The sequence below is a fragment of the Ambystoma mexicanum genome, chromosome 3q, assembly GCF_040938575.1.
Source record: "Ambystoma mexicanum isolate Mex_15411 chromosome 3q, UKY_AmexF1_1, whole genome shotgun sequence".
NCBI classification, from domain to species: domain Eukaryota; kingdom Metazoa; phylum Chordata; class Amphibia; order Caudata; family Ambystomatidae; genus Ambystoma; species Ambystoma mexicanum.
The window spans coordinates 821,473,321-821,492,468 of record NC_090926.1 but is presented as its reverse complement, the minus strand read 5'-3'; positions in this window follow the sequence as shown (position 1 = coordinate 821,492,468).

Sequence of the window (19,148 nt, the reverse complement as noted above, 5' to 3'; positions counted from 1 at the left end):
TAAAAGACGTCATTACTACAGTGGATGGCACGGAGATAGCCTCCGGACCAGTAACTTACACCACCCAGGAAGTGACGTTAGTGAGCCAAGATAGACACCGGGAGAAAATCGTGTTCGATGTGATCAAGGCCCCTCAGCTCCAGATCATTCTAGGAATTCCTTGGTTAGAGAAGCACAATCCTCAGATCGATTGGCGAGCAAAGACGGTTCAGTTTCCTGAATGTATCCCCACTTGTTATCCTCGGCCCGACGTTTCACTGGCAGCAATCTCTTCTGAGGTTCCCCAACTACCTCCTGAATACCAGCAATTCCAAGACGTCTTTCAGAAGGACCAAGCTAACTCCCTGCCTCCTCATAGGTCTTACGACTGTCAAATAGACCTGATACCCGGATCTACTCCTCCTTGCAGTAGGATTTATGCCCTCACCGAGCCAGAGAATCTCCACCTCAGACAATATCTGGACCAATACCTAGCTAACGGGTTTATCTGTCCTTCAAGATCCCCAGCTTCTTCGGCTTTGTTCTTCGTTCCGAAAAAGGAAGGAGACATTAGAACTTGTATAGATTACCGCGCCCTGAACCAAATCACTGTTAAAAACAGATACCCGTTGCCTTTGATCCCTGAACTCCTGGACCAAGTCAAAAACGCATGTATATATACAAAGTTGGATCTCAGAGGAGCCTACCATTTGGTACGAGTAAAAGAGGGCGATGAATGGAAGACGGCCTTCCGCACCAAGTATGGGCTGTTTGAATATCAAGTTATGCCCTTTGGACTATGCAACGCTCCGGTCGCCTTCCAGTATTTTATGAATGACGTCCTCAGACAACTCATAGATGTGTGTGTAGTTGTCTATATTGACGACATCCTCTTCTATTCACCATCTGAAGAGGAACATCGGAAACACGTTAAAGAGGTCCTCGAGAGATTGCGTCAACATAACCTTTTTGCTAAGCTTGAAAAATGCGTTTTCAACGTAACTGAAGTTGAATTCCTGGGATTCATACTGTCGCCTAACGGAGTCCATATGGATTCAAAAAAGGTCGATGCAATCATCAAGTGGCCTTCACCAACCTCTGTAAAAGGAGTTCAAAGCATGTTAGGCTTCGCTAACTTTTACCGCAGGTTCATTCCCGAATTCTCTCGAATAGTCCAGCCCATCACCGCTCTGTTAAAGAAAAACAAACGTTTTGAGTGGTCTACAGAGGCGGAACAAGCTTTCCAAGACTTAAAAGCTAAATTCATCTCTGCACCTGTTCTGAAACATCCCCGCCCAGAACTCCCCTACATCGTTGAAACAGATGCTTCTAGTCTTGCTATGGGGGCAGTTTTATCACAAAGGGATCCAGTTACACACCAATTACATCCTGTAGCCTTTTGGTCCCGCAAATTCTCGGCTCCCGAGATCAACTATACTATTACAGACAAGGAACTTCTAGCTATCAGATCGGCCTTTAAGGCCTGGCGGCATTACCTTTTGGGAGCCAGACACACAGTCACAGTAATGACAGATCACCACAACTTACAATATCTGAAGACGGCCAAAGCTCAGTCTTCCAGGCAGCTCCGCTGGGCTCTGTTTTTGGCTGATTTTGACTTTATAATTACTTATCGATCAGGCAGTAAAAACGGAAAAGCAGATGCCCTCTCCCGGATGGGAATAGATGAACACTTGACCAATCCTGAACCAATACCCATAATCCCTGAACAAAGAGTTTTGGGTTTGGTCAGCGCTCAATCCCTTGAAGACATCGAGACAACGGTCAAATCACTCCTAACTCCGGCAGAATTACAGGACTGGCAACTCAAGGGGAAGGACTTCTCAGTGGATCAAGACCTACCATATTTCCGAGGACGATTGTACTTGCCCTGTGAGAAAATACAGAAACAGGTAATCTCCTGTTATCATGACTCATTAATGGCATTACCAAAACCATGGAAAAGGTCAAAAGACATTTCTGGTGGCCATCATGGAAGAAGGACATTAGAGACTTTGTAATCTCCTGCGGTGTGTGTGCTCAGAATAAAAGCCAGAAGGAGAAACCAGCCGGCCTCTTACACCCGCTTGACATCCCTCCCTGTCCATGGCATACCCTGTCCATGGATTTCATCACTGACTTACCTCCGTGCTGAGGGTATAATACCATTTTAGTAGTCATGGATCTATTCTCCAAGATGGCTCACTTCATACCCTAAAGGGCCTACCTTCAGCTTCAGTGTAGAAAACATTGTTCGGTTACACGGCTGTCCCTCGGTTTTGGTCTCCGATAGAGGAAGTCAATTCATCTCCCACTTTTGGCGAAGTTGCTGTCTCTTAGCCCAGATTGATGTGAGACTTTCAACTAGTCACCATCCCCAAACTGACGGACAAACCGAGAGGACAAATCAAACTCTGGAGCAATATTTACGTTGCATGCTCCAACAAACTGAAAACCCTTGGAAGGACATCCTTTGGATCGCTGAATATGCTTATAACAATTCGATCCATTCTGGAACCGGGAAGACTCCCTTCTTCCTGTTATACGGAACCCATCCTAGGACCTCTAACCTGGATCCTCCCCAAAAACTCGAAACACCTGCTGTGGATCACTTGCACTCGGTGATCACTCATGCTTTTAAAGAAGCCACTGCCCATCTGCAAAGAGCTAAAGCACTATACAAAAAAGGAGCGGATCTACACCGTAAAGAGGCCCCTCACTACTCTGTGGGAGATCAGGTCTGTTTATCCACTAAGCACCTGCCTCTAAAAGGACCCCGCACTTTCATCCCGAGATACCTAGGACCCTATCTCATCTCTGCCATAATGAATCCGGTGGCTGTCAAATTGGAATTGCCTTCTCATATGAAAATACATCCAGTATTCCATGTCTCCCTACTAAAACCAGTACAACCAGAAACCCGATTGACCAAACTCCCAGAACCTGTTCTAGTGGATGGAGAACTTGAGTTCGAAGTAAAGAACATCCTAGACTCCAAAATCTCCAAATCTAAGTTATACTACCTGGTTGATTGGAAAGGATACGGCCCCCAGGAAAGGTCTTGGGAACCCTCAGAACATGTCCATGCACCTCGTCTGGTCAAGAAATTCCATCTAAATCACCCCGACAAGCCAAACCCCCCAGAGAAGCCGCGCTTGGGAGGGGCCTTGAGGGGGGTGCTGTCATGAACACTGCCTCCAAGGGGCTAGGACCAGCCCAACGTCCTTGGAAGCAGGCCTCTAACCTTCATCCTAGGCACCAGCCGGTCCCCATTGGGACCTTTTGGACCCTGTCCTGGCGCCGGTGGCACCAGGCTCATCAAAATCACTGGTTCCGGCACTGGAAGTGCTGGGCTCATAACATGTATAAAGATGCTTGTGTGGACTTACCTGCAGCAGACCATGCTGCTTACTTACCAGCCATATGGGAATCCTCTACGAGCCGGGACTAGTTTCTTACCTGGGTGGGGCAGGCTCCACTCCCTGGATACAACACTGGAACTCTTCTAGAACAGGAACTCTTTTCTTTCCTGGGCGAGGCAGTGGAGGAAGACGCCTCATCACTCCAAGGCTATTTAAACCACACCCGATTGATGCAACGTGCTTTGCGTTATTCTGCATCTGCAGCAGAACGCTCACCGTGTCGGTTCCAGTCTTCATTCTTCCGATCCTGAACCTGTGAGAACAAAAGCTTACCTTTCTTGTATCCAGCCTTCAGAAGCACCTGCAAAGACAAAGAAACAACAGGTTAGCACAGCTACCTTCACTCGCAGCGCTTTCCTCACCTGATCCATCGGCAGTTACCAACTCTTCGCGCTGCTCCTCCGCCATTATAAAAGCCTGTGAAGACAAAAGCATAATTATTCCTGTGGGGAATTTACTTACCGGCACCCCTCGAATTCCGGTTTTCTTCAACGCTGCATTCCTGCACCTGAAAGAGAAAAGGAGAGACATTAGGCAGGCTATTTACTCACGCGCCATCGCGCCCTCCACAATTAGGCGCCTGCAAATACCCCGGCGTTTTCCAGAGTCTCTTCAGCATCCGAACTCATACCTGCAAAAGAAAACAGACAGTTGGAGTGCATTTCGAAAGCAGGCAACAGGCACTTACTTACGCACGCCCAAGCGCTTCATTCCTATGCGCTGGCTCGAACTCCGGCTCTCTTCAAACCACCATCTTCCGCCTCAAGAGCCCTGCAAGGCAAAAGGCACCATTTGAAAAGAACATTATACAGAGCCCTATTCCATACTAACGTGCCCACGCACCTAAAGACTGTAAGGACATTCAAGGTTCCCGGAAACTCACCGTTCGTGCAGTTAACGACGGTTAGCAATCCTCTGAAGTCAAGAGGCCTACGTTTCAACCCAGTGAAGGAACTGGTAACGGCACCCTGCACCAGACGCAGATGGAGAGTCCAGCATTCACCTATCTAAGGTGAGCATGTTGACCTTGGGGCTCCACGGAAAAGTGAGAGGGGGAGAGAGAGAGACACCCGACAATCCCAGGTCATTCACCCCATATTCTTTCACCTGCAGACATCTTACTCTTCGAGTTAGACACACAGTGCGAAGAGGACCAGCCCCGGAAGCTTCCGCTCCCTTGACCACTCTGGCGGCCAGCTACTGAATACACCCCCAGTAGTGTGCAAGATCATTGTGGCAGCATGTGTCCTGCACAATGTTGCAACACGACAGGGTGTACCGGTGAACATAGTGGTGCCCCCACATCTCCAACCACAGGCACAGGCGCTGCCCATGGGAGGGGAAAGGGCAAGTGGCGAGGCAGCCCGGACCCAGCTTGTGGCCACATTTTTCACCTAAACTCCCACCCCTGCGGAGTGCACTCAGGCCTGGCACATACCGGGTGACAATCGATGATGACAAAGAGACAGTCATCTGTCACAACCTTACCACCCTGAGGATGTTGCCATGGAAGTGCTACATTGTGTGCATCCCTAGCTACTTAAACATAACCAATCCCGTGTGATCAAAAGGAACACATGCACGTTGTGTATCACCCCCACCACAAAACAGGCCATGACAATCCCTGGTATGTCACCCGAACCCTCCCAAACCACATCACCCTCGTCTGCCACACCATGACATGGCATGCAACAGCAAAAGCCCAACACATGACCAATAAGATACAAAGTGACATGTGATAAATTGAAAGTGGCCCAAGACAATGAACCCTGACATGGAATCAGATGAAATGACTGACCAACAACCTCCCACACATACCAAGTCGTACACATGTGCCCTCCACCAGTAGTAGCTTGAACACAGCACTGAATGCCTGTTCACATGCACAATGGGCAAGGCAAAATCGCTACTCCCTAACCTGTGTGCTGTGTGTGTCTCCTGCTACACACTGCTCAGCACACAGCACAGTGAGCAGCCATTGTGTTGGGGATACACCTTGAGCATCACATGAAAAGGACAAAGAAAAAAATAACCAATGGTCGCATGTACAGGATCCCCAAATGGTAATTGATCATGTGCTGCAGGGACACAGCGTGCCCGAGAAGGCAATATGTGTGCACCTGTGGGCATGGAAGGGTGGTTGTACATGTGGTGAAGCCAAGGTAGCACAGTTCAACAATGGTTCAACAGGATGGGTACCTTTATCAGGAAACAACATACAATGAGGATGCAACAACTGATGGGTAGTTTCACAGCTCTGGTCCCCAGGGGCAGGAGTGGCATGAACCAACCACCCCCTCTGTGGTCTGGGCACCTGCAAGGTAAAACTTACACAGGCCTATGAGACTCCGGCGGGGAAAGAGGGTCAGGGATCCGTTGGTTGGACAGGCATTGGTATTCAGGATAACCAGAAAGAGGGGCAGGAGAGGGGAGTGGATTGGCAAGGGAAAGTAGGCAAAATACAAAATACAACTATAGACAATAACACATACTCAATCAGAGAAACCATGTTCTAGATGCACAATGTACTAAATGCAAGACAAAGAGAGACTTATCTCTGGGGTGAGTGCTGGCCTCCTGCCTCTGCACTCTCAGGTCCGGTAACAGGTTCAGTTCAATGCTGCAAAGAGAGTGTGAGTTACTAATCCGTGTGTGTTTACAACACATACACAACACCATTCATGCTCCAGAGTAAGTGCCTTCTTTACAAACAAACTCTCTTGTCTGCTGCTATGTATGTATATGTTAGCTTGCCCCTGTGATGGTTCATACACTGTCAATGCAGTAAGGCCGGCGCATGTGGGTGCGCCGTAAATGGAAGACCAATTCGTCAAGAATCACACATGATAGAATGGTCCCTGGGTGAGCTGCTAGACGAGTATAGCAAGCTGCGACTTCAGTACAATTCGTGTTCTGGCAGCCGTGGATTACAATAGGTAGTGCAAGTGGCAATTTGCACATGCAAATGATATGCACTGCACACAAGTCTGTGCCTCGCTGGTTGTCCCTGTGCGCTGTACAACTTTCTGGCTAGGAACGCTACTGCGCTAATAACTCAGCTTCTACGGAGCAGGGTGGACTGGAGGAAATGTGCGACGGCCCCTGCGTGTACCCCTGACAACTTGTAAAGCTACTTAGCATGTGTCCCTCAACGCATCTTAGCTGTACTGTGCGCTTCTACAACAATATCTGGCCAAGCTCCCCAGAACTGGCGCTACTTAGCATGCATGTGCAAGTGGCCTGGTGGAAGGTTGGCTGCACTGTGGCCCCTTGTGCTGCTCAACTTGCTTGGAGCTCCTGGAAACACGTCTGCTTCTGTCAGACATCTGAGCACAAGCCCTGTGCTTCTGCTTGCGCACACATGCGCACGTCTGCACCACCGAACGTGGCCAGGTTTCTGTAGTACCTGGCCCTGTGTCTGCTGGCAAAGGTAGTCTGGAGGCTCATTTTCCTGCAGAAAGGTCATAAAACATATTAATAATGCTGGAAAGTTCCCTGTGTGCGTGTTGTCATGCTGGCTATCGCTGGGCCATGTTAGAGACCTACATTGAAACTCCTCCCACCATCAGTGTGACTTTGACAGGCAAAGGGTGCAGGCTACTGTCTACATCATAAAGTGCATCAAGCACATATACAGGCAAGAAAATAACATACATCACAATCCACATCAATTAATGGACACATCAATCATGTACTCACCCAAATAGATTACAGACATGCCGTGGATAAAACCCATGCAATCCCCACTAGGGGTGTTAACAAAAGTAGTACAGCAGCAGACAGGCCACAGATATGAGAAAAGTTGAAAGCCCTTGTGTAAATGTGTGTTACACGAACCATCCTAGCGAGCCCATGGATAAGGGAAGCAGGAGTGGCCTATGTGAGTCAGAACCCCAGGCTGCAAACCCATACACGAGACAAGCTTGAAGGGCCCAGCTGGAACAGACAGTGGATGCTTTCAAAAGCCGCAAAGCACCACAGCGTCACATGAATGCACTAGACAAGCAATTTTAAAATATATTAACTAATTAAACGAACTATAAAAAACCTACTTTACCAACTATCAAAAACCATATTAACTAACTAAACTAACAAGAAAAATCAAAAATGGCCAGATACGACCCGGGGGGACCACCCAGGAGGGTGGAGGTACAGGGTGCACCTCAACACCCACATGCGATGATGTTGAGACAAAAAAAAAACCTTCCTGTTCTCAACGCCTGCACAGCCCGACCTGTGTGGGAGATATCTCGTCATCCAAGTCAAAATCACCCTCTGGCTGAAAAGGTTGACGTGGCACAGTACCCTGACCACGCCTAGGCACAGCTTGCCCCTCATCGGCAGCAAGTCTGTGGGACGGGTGAGCCTGGTTCTGTGCAGCAATGACACGTAGGTCAGCATGTAGAAGCTCGCGTGATACGCGTGCTTCCTCTTGCAAGGTAACACGTGTAACACAGAGTTCTTCCTGCTTGGCCTGGCTGGACACTGGTACACCTCCTGGCAAACACGTAGCTCAGCTGAGTTGGTATTCTCTAGCTGCTCCAACTCCTCTTCTGACTGCCGCCTCTGGGACATCATGAGCACAGCCAGAGTAGATTTGAGGGATACATAGTCAACCCTCATGGCCTCCATGTGTGCCTCTGCGTGAGCAGCAATTGCTTGACGCAAAGACATCATTTCAACCCAGTGTGCCCTGTCTGAGGCCGCCATGCCCAGCCTGAGCGAGCGGGCCATGGACTGTGCCACCCGCTGCTGGAGTTCCACCTGCCTAGCAGGGGGTAGCACGGATTGGGCAACACATTCCATGCTCTCAACGATGTTATCAATTGCTGCCCCCTGGTGTTCTGAATTGGAAACCATGGCTTGCTCCCACTCAGTATACCCCAGTGGCGCGCGGCCACCACGTTGCTGGACTTGACACCTGCGGGCCCAAGGAGCCGACGTCTTCTTGGGTTGGCACAGCCTGCGGCTGCAGGAGTACATTCCTCCATCGACCTGATGACCCAGGCACATCAGCAACTGGAGTGGAGGGTGACCCTGCATCCCGATCCACCACAGGCGGAGGTCCCACTACCATCTGGCCCCTCAGTGCAGGTGTCGCAGACAGAGGAGCATCCACATCAGAACCACTCACCCCTGACGAATGGACCCGATGCACATCCAACTCGACATTGTCGTCAGAGTGATCTTCCGTTCTAGACTCATTGCCAGCCCTAGACAAGATTGTCTGTAACACAAGTGGGTTCTTGTGGCCTACCACCCCACGATCCCCACTGGTGCCGGTTTGCTGGTGTGATAGCAACCCTGTGTCTGGCATGACAATACCATCCTCTGGCTCCATTGCGTCATCATCTGAAAAGTGGAGAAAAGATAAACATTGGTAAACATGTCTGAAGCACATAACACACACACACATAGAGATCACATTGACAGCCAACACATGAAGCTTACATGTCACACACCAATGAGAACCTGGCATGCACCCAGTGTCCTGATATGCAAACACATCCCAAAAGCAGAAATGGATGTGTCTAAATAGCAAAGCCTACACAAGTACAAAATGTAGTATAAGAACTCCATCAGACACCACCTCTGTCAGGCACATGTCACAGGCAGAAAAGACAGATGGCAACTAAGAGATGCAACACACCATAAGCATTTCTGAACTGCAAAATGACCACAGCTGCAAGTGATTCCAAACACACAATGATACTGGTACCATGCATGTAGACATGCATCACTAAAGCATCATCATCAATATAGCTACATCCATCTGCAGCTCAGCCCGTACCGGGTGGCATGGGCCATGTAGATATAGTGAATGTCACAAGCAAAGCAAGGGCCTGCAACCAGGCATGAGGGACCATGACACCTAGTAATGTCAGAGATGCAGGCCATGAGGCCTCCAAAACACCCCTCAGGGCCTGATTGAGCACATTAGATTTTGAATGTGCCAGGTTACATCATTTTGTGTGGAAATCACCACGGCCAGGACCCACCATAGTAGCTAAGTGGGCCTGGGCATACACATACTGCACAACAGCGAACCTTTGGGATCATGCCAGTTCCACATACCATGAGCAATGCAGAAATCTCACCAGCATAAACGTCGATCAACTACATATTAGTCAGTCAACAAAAATGCTGCGGAAGACACATGTGTAAATGTGGACACTTTCACAAACACATAAGTGAATACTCGCAATGTTGCACCACACAACGTTGAAGCTGCTTGCATATGTACATTTGAAAGCGTTCAAAAACACCTATTTCCCCATACACCTGTATTGTGAACATGACCAACATCCAATACACCAAAGCAAACAGCTATAATGCTGCTTGCTTTGATGTATGTGGAAGTGCACACATACCCATGTGAAGGATGCTCCACAGTCATCACAACCCGATTGGCAGGCTACATCCAATCAGTGCCCTATGCCAGTTGGTATAGGCTGCACATTGACCAATAAACTCATCTAAACAACCACTAGGGAGTTCCAATACTGAGTACATGTGTCACCGATGCACCTGAGCCCGTTGCATACATGACAGAGAAGGTATGAGAAACAGTCCATACATGCCAGGTGTCTTTGACATTGCATCAGTGAGTAGTCATGTAGAAGGGTGTAACCCGGCTCAGAAGTGGTTTGATGCAGTGCAGAACATGCGTATGTGACCCGCTATCTGCATGAACAAGTACATTAAGAAGTCTACCAATACACGTGAAGGCAGTGCAAGGGCAAGTTCAGGCATCAGGTGCAATGAGCATGCAATGGGTTGCATGGCTACAAGCAAACCCCCCGCCTCTCCCCAAGTGAAAATGCAGGGAGGCATTGCATGGCAGCGAAAGGGTGACCAGAGACCTGTGTATTGGCAGACAGTGTTGACTAGTGTCAATTGCATCATCTGAGTCAACTGACAACACAGCAGATGATGATGGGACAGTAAGCAGTACACATGATGAACCCTCAGTAGTACACCCATGTGTGCAGAAGCCACTACACTAGTTGAACAGAGTCAGTGGGCCTGAAACAGGGGGATGTCTGTGCCCAACACATACTGTGACACCCGAAACCTGTGTGTGATGCTGGCTTGTGCCAGAGTGGGCATGGATTGATGATCAAATGCCATGAAATGTAGGTCATCCTGGACACGTACTACTATGATCATCCTGTCAAGGACACATAGGGGCATGCATGGAATGCACATGGAGCATGAATGGGCACTCATGTCCCTGCGGAGCATCTGCCATCTGCACAGTCCACAAGTGGACGCCACAAGAATTGACACGCTGCATTCCTCCCAAACAAGCGTAAGAGGCACCACTTCTATAAACAGCTCCCTCTAGGTGACAGTAAACTATGCGGCTCTGGAGCACAGAATTCTGAATATTTACCTACACCAAGGTGTTTATTGATTCCTGATAAAGGGTAATATAGAAGATTCCCTGAACAAAACATTTTGACCACAGATGGCTTTTCGTATGAGAAAAGGGTGAAGACTTTAAGCTTCCAAAAAAATCATCACTGTCCTGAAGATGGCCCAATAACAATTCTGTAGACCACCGTAGACAACGATGGTACTATTATAAGGGGCCGAAGCATATGTCGACTTTTTAGAAAAACCAACTGTTTTTTCTGATGTCATGCATACTATTAACAACTAATATGCAAAAAGAAAATGTAAATTGCCGAACCCTTACGTTACAGTACGAATGAATTGGTATGAAAGGTATGAGTGGTGTATGAAAAAGCCGATAAATGTACAGTTTTTTATAAAAATGTTGTTTTTTACCAAATTATTAAAATGATTTATACTTTTGTAATTTCACGTTCTCAGTCTAATAATTAGCGTCCTTAATAAGTACCCATTGCAGATTCATGCAACAGTTTCTAAGCACCGCAATCTGTGTTGTCGAAAGACCTTAGAGAGAGGGGTAGTCAGTTTGTTTCGTTCCTTTTCCTATTGAGAATCTCCCCGCCTACAGACTCGACCCCCCGATAACAAAACATTTTGGGAGTACCCATTGTTATAACACCATGCATCAAGGACAGAGGATGTACCCCACTGCATGTGTCTGGCAGGTTGGCTGGTGGAAGTTTGCATGTACACAGGAGCCTTGAATAGGCCATTGCAGTACGCCAACATGATGCACACCAGTGCCATGGTGAAATTGGGGTGCAGGGGGGTGGAAGGGCAAGGCAGGTGTGGGTGGGCAACTGGGTCATGGGGCTGGGCTGTGGAGCGATGGAATACCAGTTGGGAGTCTTCTGTTCCAGCAGGGGTGGTCACAGCAACTGGACCCCTGCAGATGGCTGATGTGCAGGCACCAAACAGCAGGGTACATGGCCAGCAGGCAGGCAGGCAGCAGCAGATGGCAGGTGGGAGTGTGCTCAGGGCTCTGGGGGGCAGGAAAATGGCCTTCTGGGCAGGAGCGTGGTCTTCCGTGTGTTGTTGCATGGCCAGCTTGATATGGGGTGATTTGCCAGGTGAAAAAACTGCACATCAGTGTGTAATTCGAGGAAAGGCCCTTAGCGCATAAGTGCGTATGTGATGTGATACACGCGGGCATTTCCCTCAGCACGGGTGCATCCGCACGTGCCAAAAAATCACGTACGCATGCGTGTAATCTGAGGAAAGGGCCTAAGCATGTAAGAGAAGCACACAGACCTTTCCCTCAGCACGGGTTAAAGGTGAGCGGGGCCAGCAGTTCGCTGTACGTGCCTTTCGTGGAGACAGACGTGTGTGTTGCTACTTCGTGTTGTTTCGCGCGCCATCACAACTTCACAGTGGATCAAGGACGTATCTCTTCTTTTGGCGGGGGTATTGGCTACGCATGTTTTTCATTATCACGCTAGTCTGACGGTGAGTTGCGCACGCTATTTTCCCACTGTGGGTGCCCCTGTGTATCGCGTACCCATTTTCGAGGTCATAGTATCAGGGATGCCTTCGTCCGGACCTGTTCTCAGGGAGGGGATGCGCAAACAACTGGACTTCCTCTCCCTGCAGACGTTGCAATCCGGGACCATATTGAGCCTGTCCTGGCTGGGGTGGCGTTGTGTCAACGGGGCAACCAGGATGATGTGCAGGGTTTTTGTGAGGACTCTGCACGTTATTTGGGATGCCTCATTGAACACGTCGACCTAGTAGGACGGGTCACCAGTGCTGGGTTCCTCCGTCTGCTTGACCTTGTACCGACCCCCTCCTCAACTGAACCCCCTATGCGCAGGTCATCCTCCGTGCCATCTTCCGGCCCAAGTATCACCTGGGCACCCTGTGGAGCTGCCTCTGACCCAGGGGCCAGGCTGGTGGAGGCCATAGTCGGGAGTCGGAGGTCTAGCAGGGGTGGCCACCCCAAGAACTGGACCCCAGCAGGAGGAGGACGTGCAGGCATCAACAGGCAGGGCACATTCACGGCAGCAGCAGGCTCAAGGTGGGAGTGATGATGGCTCGGGGCTATCAACATCAGAGGGACAAGCATCACCTGGAGGGCAGGAGGTCCCTGGATTGGGAGTGTCTTCCATGTGGCAGTGGTTGGGCCAGCAAATAGATGCCGAGCGGCGGCGGGCAGAAGAGGCATGGCTCACTATGGTCAGGGTGGAGAACTCCATGCGCAGGGTGCTGAGGTGGGCTGATTGCCTCGAGGAAATTCGCAGGGAGTTGGAGGTGGACATGGCGTTATCCATGCGAGACCTCAGGGCCAGGGAACAGCCCCGCCTCCAGGAAGTTGAACAGGAGTTCAATGATGCCCTGGCCTGGGAAATCAACAAGTGAGCCGTAGGACTTGCCCGCCGCCATTGTATATAGTTCATTTTTGTTAGGTTGCCTTTCTATTTTTCTTTCATTTGGGGTGCATGGACTATGCCCCACCTTTTTGTATATAGTTATTTGTTAGGTAAGGTATTTTGTAGGTTTCCTTTGGATTGTTATGCTCATGGACCCTGGATTTTTACATTGTATATAGTTCTGGACTGGATTTGACTTGATTGATTTTTTTTTTTTTTTATCCGTGGAGCAATGGTTTTCTTTTTTGTTTACCTTTGGATTTGGTTTGATGGACAAACGCTTTGGAGCTGTTTCATTTGGATTTATTTGGATTCTGCATTCATATATTTTTCATTCATTTTGGACATGCACCATTCTGTTTATTATTTATTTTATTGTGTGATTTTCTTTCATTCCCTTGCTTTTCTATTTAATACATGTTGGTTTCATACTTCATTTGTGTGGTATTCTCTCATTGGTTTCATGCATGTCACGATGTAGGTTTTCTCATTCACTTGCACCCATTGTGTGTGTGTGATGAACATGTATTGATGTGCATACTTATCATTTGGGATCTATCATGACATGGGGATTTCAATGTGGGGTGGATGGAATACTTGGTTGGGTGTTTGGACTGGGGTGGCGTGGGGTGGGATTTGGGTGGCCATAAGGGCTATGAGTGTGGATCGTGATGACGTGTTGGGGGGGGGCATAAGTCGGGGCCTGCTGGCAGGTGCCTGTCAATGCTGGGTGGGTCGGGGTGCAGGAGGACATGAGTCGGGGCCTGCTGGCAGGAACATGTCATTGCTGCGTGGGTTGGTGGACAGGGGGACATGAATCAGGGCCTGCTGGCAGGGTGAGTGGGTGGGGGTACATGAGTCGGGGTCTGCTGACAGGTGCCCGTCACTGCTGGGTAGGTGGGGGCGCAGGGGGACATGAGTCATGGCCTGCTGGCAGATGCTCGTCACTGCTGAGTGGGTGGGGGGGGCATGAGTCGGGGCCTGCTGGCAGGTGCCTGTCACTGCTGGGTGGGTGAGTGGGTGGGGGGGCATGAGTCGGGGCAGCTGGCAGGGGCCTGTCACTGCTGGATAGGTGGGGGTGCAGGGGGACAGGAGTCATGGCCTGCTGGCAGATGCTCGTCACTGCTGGGTGGGTGAGTGGGTGGGGGAACATGAGTTGGGGCCTGCTGGCAGGCGCCCATCACTGCTGGGTGAGTGGGGTGCAGGGGGACATGAGTCGGGCCTGCTGGCAGGTGCCCGTCACTGCTGGGTGGGTTGGGGTGCAGGGGGACATGAGTCTGGCGTGTGAAACTCCCTGCGTAGCCCACAAATACACGTACCCCGCTCGCACAGGGCCTATTGCATCCGAAACTCCCAGCGCACCCCCGAAATACCTGTACCCCGCTCGCACAGGGCCTATCGCGTGTGAAACTCTCCACGTACCCCACAAATACACGTATCCCACTCATCCAAGGCCTATCGCATGTGAAACTTCCCGCGCACCCCCGAAATACACATACCCCGCTCGCACAGGGCCTATCGCGTGCAAAAATCCCTGCGTACCCCACAAATACACGTACCCCGCTCGCACAGGGCCTATCGCGTGTGAAACTCCCTGCGTACCCCACAAATACACGTACCCCGCTGGCACAGGGCCTATCGTGTGTGAAACTCCCCGCGTACCCCACAAATACACGTACCCCACTCGCACAGGCCCTATCTCGTGTGAAACTTCTGCGCACCCACGAAATTTACACAGGCTGCCCATCCACCCTCCCCATGCCCCACAGGCAGCCCATCCACCCTGGCCATGCCCCACAGGCAGCCCACACCACAGGGGGGACTTTTTTCCACGCACGCAATTTACCTGGTGCGAGCGGGGTATGTGTATTCTGAGGGGTGTGCGTGGAATTTTACATGCGATTTCACTAGCGCGAGAGGGGTACTTGTATTCTGAGGGGTGCACAGGGAGTTTTACACGCGATTTTGCTAGCGCGAGAGGGGTACGTGTATTCTGAGGGGTGCGTGGGGAGTTTTACACGTGATTTTGCTAGCGCGAGAGGGGTACGTGTATTCTGAGGGGTGCGCGTGGAGTTTTACACACGATTTTGCTAGCGCAAGAGGGGTACGTGTATTCTGAGGGGTGCGCGTGGAGTTTTACACGCAATTTCGCTAGCACGAGAGGGGTACATGTATTCTGAGAGGTGCACAGGGAGTTTTACACGCAATTTTGTGGTTGGGGGCTGTATGCTGGTCCACTGGCCTTTGCGCCATGTACTGGATTTGTGCGCTGTTCATGGCGCACGGGGCGGGGTTAGGGGCGTAACTAGCGCTGCTGCAGGGTCACTGCGCCACTCTGCGCCACGGCTGGTTCTGGATGTTAAAATCCATGAATACGCTGTGCACCGAAATGGGTTTGGCGCAGGCGGCTGGCGCTGACTGCCGCACACGCACTCTGTGCACCAACCTCGTGCGCCACTTGTGCGCCGATTTCCATGAATTACCCCCTTAGTGAAGTTTGCTGTGCGTGTGTGGACCAGGGGTTTTGTTGTGTGAATGTAAGTATATTATTTGAAGAAACACTGAAAATGTACTTTTAAGTATTGGACATTATTGTGGGTAGCAGATTATTCTTGTTTTCTCCGTGCGAGCAGTGCCTCATCAGCACTGCTGGCAGGCATCATTTGTTGTATTGTGAGAGGTTATTTTGCTGTGTCCTCATCCCGCATGCAGGAATCCACGTATTTTGAAAATATGAATTTATAGATGAATGCATTAATATAGGTGCTGATTGGAATGTTGACTGCCATTGAATATATTATATATGGATGTGATGCAATGGGTGTATGGAGCATCCGATCATTATAGAGTTATGGCGTTTGTGTAATGAAGAATGCAATGGATGTTGTAGAGCATCCTAGCACTATACAGTTATGGTATGTATTTGCAATGGGTGTCCTAGAGCATCGGAGGATTATAGAGTTATTGTATGTATGTGATGCTCTATGCAATGAATGTCTTAGAGCATCTGAGCATTCTACAGTTATAATTCAACATGATGTAGTATGCAATGGGTGTCTTAGAGAATCTGAGCACTGTTGTAATACAATGGATGCAGTAAGCAATGGGTGTCTCAGAGCATTCAAGCACGATACAGTTTAGTTATGTGAGGATATTTTTTAAGGTCTTTTGGTGCACGTTAAAAGTTTGGCCTACAAATAGCATGCTATTATTTTTTAATCAAGTATTTTATTGATTGTATACGTTTAAGAGTAAACATTTCAACTTCTTAGGGGGATTGCTAGGAGGGATCTCTACTCCCATCCTTTAGCCTCCAAAGGCAATATATAAGACGCATAACATAAAAGGGGTCACAAAAGCAAGGATAAAAAACAGTATTATACATTATCACAGTGAACTTTACACAGTCATTACGCACCCTCAGCATCGGACTGGGTGGGCAGGTATAAAGCGTGTTAAAGGCTGTCCTCCCATTTCTGCCAGATTTTGTTTGCCTTGTCTGGGCAGCCTCTCGAGGTGTATACTCTGTGCTATTATTGATTTTACCTTCTAATTATATTGCACACTTGTGTGGGAGCAATTAACCCATTTCCTTTTGCAGTGCAGTTATGTTTTTCTGTGCTATTTGTCATGTTTTTGACTTTTCTCTTTTCATTGCTTTTGTGTGTACTCTGTGGGAGTAGTGTGGTAGAGACACCCTCTGTTGTTGGCAGATTTGGAACTTGGGTGTGTGACAGGATCGTAGTGTGAGGTCAGTTTGGTGGTAATTTAGGGGATGTCATTTTGATTACAGTGAGGTTGGTGGTGTGTAGCTGTGCATGGCACCCTGTCAGGTGTGGTGATGTGTGTGTGTGTGTTGACCCCTTCCTTCTAGTCTTATACGGAAGGGGGATGTGTAGTGTGGGGCTTGCATTGCTACATGTAAGCCATGGAATGTCGGCTAGAGCGTGAACCTTGGGTTCCCTCAGTGTTCCATGAATGACCATCATTCAGGATGGGGGACACAGCTGAGAGTCTGTTCCCTATGCTCTCCCTCTTATTATAACCTATGCCCTGTTACCTAAAAAGTACTTCTACATTTTGTACTTGCTGGCTCCTGTCTCATACCTGCATCATGTGTCTTCCTCCTGGAGCTACACACTGTCATGTAGGGCCACCATGTTGCCCCAGCTGCTGTTCCTGGAACTCCAACGTCCCTATTAGTTGTACATTTCATTCTCTGACTCACCATTCCAAAAGCTATTGCACGCACATATAAAATACAGATCACTACAGACCCCTGCATGGACCACATGGAATGACATCTCTCCCAAACCACGCCCCTGATGGCCACCCATTATGCACTTGAGTGAAGCAGCAAGTATCTTGTGTGCATATGAGCAGCAGCATGAGCAACCAACACCATGTCTACTCCAACAACAAACAACACAGACTACTCCATGGCGCCAGGTGCAAATGTACACTTTATTGCTTATCTTGCAATTGCATCACAGAGGTAGCATGAATATGTCAGTCACCATGCATAGCACAGCATGTGGGCTATTCAGGCCATTAATATCATGGTACATGATCAACAGAGATCTGCCAAATGGCGGGTGAATGGCTGTCACTTCTTGGAAAAATCCAACTTCTGAGACAAATATTCTGCATCAGCAACAGGCTGCAACACTGTATCTGTGGACAAGAAGAGGTGAGGCACATTCAGAACCCTACATGGGATGTCAGAGTCCATCCTTTGCCAACTCCAGCAGCAACCCACATGCATGGAGCCATGCTAGTAAAGAAGTGTGCTTGCATCATATGAGAGGTCTTGATGGATAGACTCACAACGACATTCCTGCCCTTAGCACAGGTCATACACTAGTCCTGTAAAACATAATGGCCTATGTTTACCTGATGTGCATACCCATCCATGGGAATGACAATTCCATGCCTACACATGGCAAACCAAACAGCTGGATGGCCGGAATAGCACGTTGTTGATGGGGTGACACTCTACATCTGGCACATGACTACTTACCTGATACACATGGATTCCCACATGCATCATTGCACAGAGGAGCCAAGCAAAGGTGCACATACCAGGGAATAAACATACATGCCTCCCATGTGCAGGGTCAGGCCCTAAGACAACCCACAAAACACAACCTACATGACCACATGGCACACACTTCACAAACTGGACACAAGCAGTGGCCTGTGAGCGTACATGTAGTGTTGCCTTTGTGCCCGTTTGCAGGGATTGTTCTTGTGATATGTGTGTGTCTGGGACATGGGTATGGGTTTGTGCACAGGTGTTGTGCCTTTCGTTTTAGCAGGGGTGGGTTTATTCATAGTGTGCTTCTTCTTCGCGGGAGCCACGTGTTGTTGATGTGTCACATGTCTGGTGTGGTTAGTGTGTACATTCTGTATATGTGTTGGTGTGTGTTTGATTGTGGCTGTGTCGCTGTGTGAAGTGTGTGAACTATGGGTGATGTGTTTGTCTTGCATTGTGTTGCCTATTTCGTCATTGTCGGTGTGGTTATGGTTTATTTATGATGTCTGGTGTGTGTAACACCATATCATGGCATCATATCTGTGTCAGGATGTCTGGCACATAATGTGCATGCGCCAGTGGCGTAATTTCCACCTGCTTTATCTCTTTCTTGGCCATATGTTATGGGCATGGCAGCGGGTGTGTCGGGTGATTTGTGGACATGTCGGTGGGGTGTTCATTTTTTGTGGGGCGTGTCGGGGCGTTGTGAGTCGCAACGAGTGTGACAGCCAGAAGTTGTACATTTTTAAGTATTTACTAAGCGAACACGGATCTTGGGAGATGTGTGTGGAGTGTCGTAAATTAAACCATGATGTTAGTGGTATAAGTGTAGTGCATGATGCAGGTATGTTGGTTGATTCACACAGTGATGGCAAGGATGTTTTGCTATGGTGTGTGGGTGCACGGAAAACATTATTAGCAGGTGGT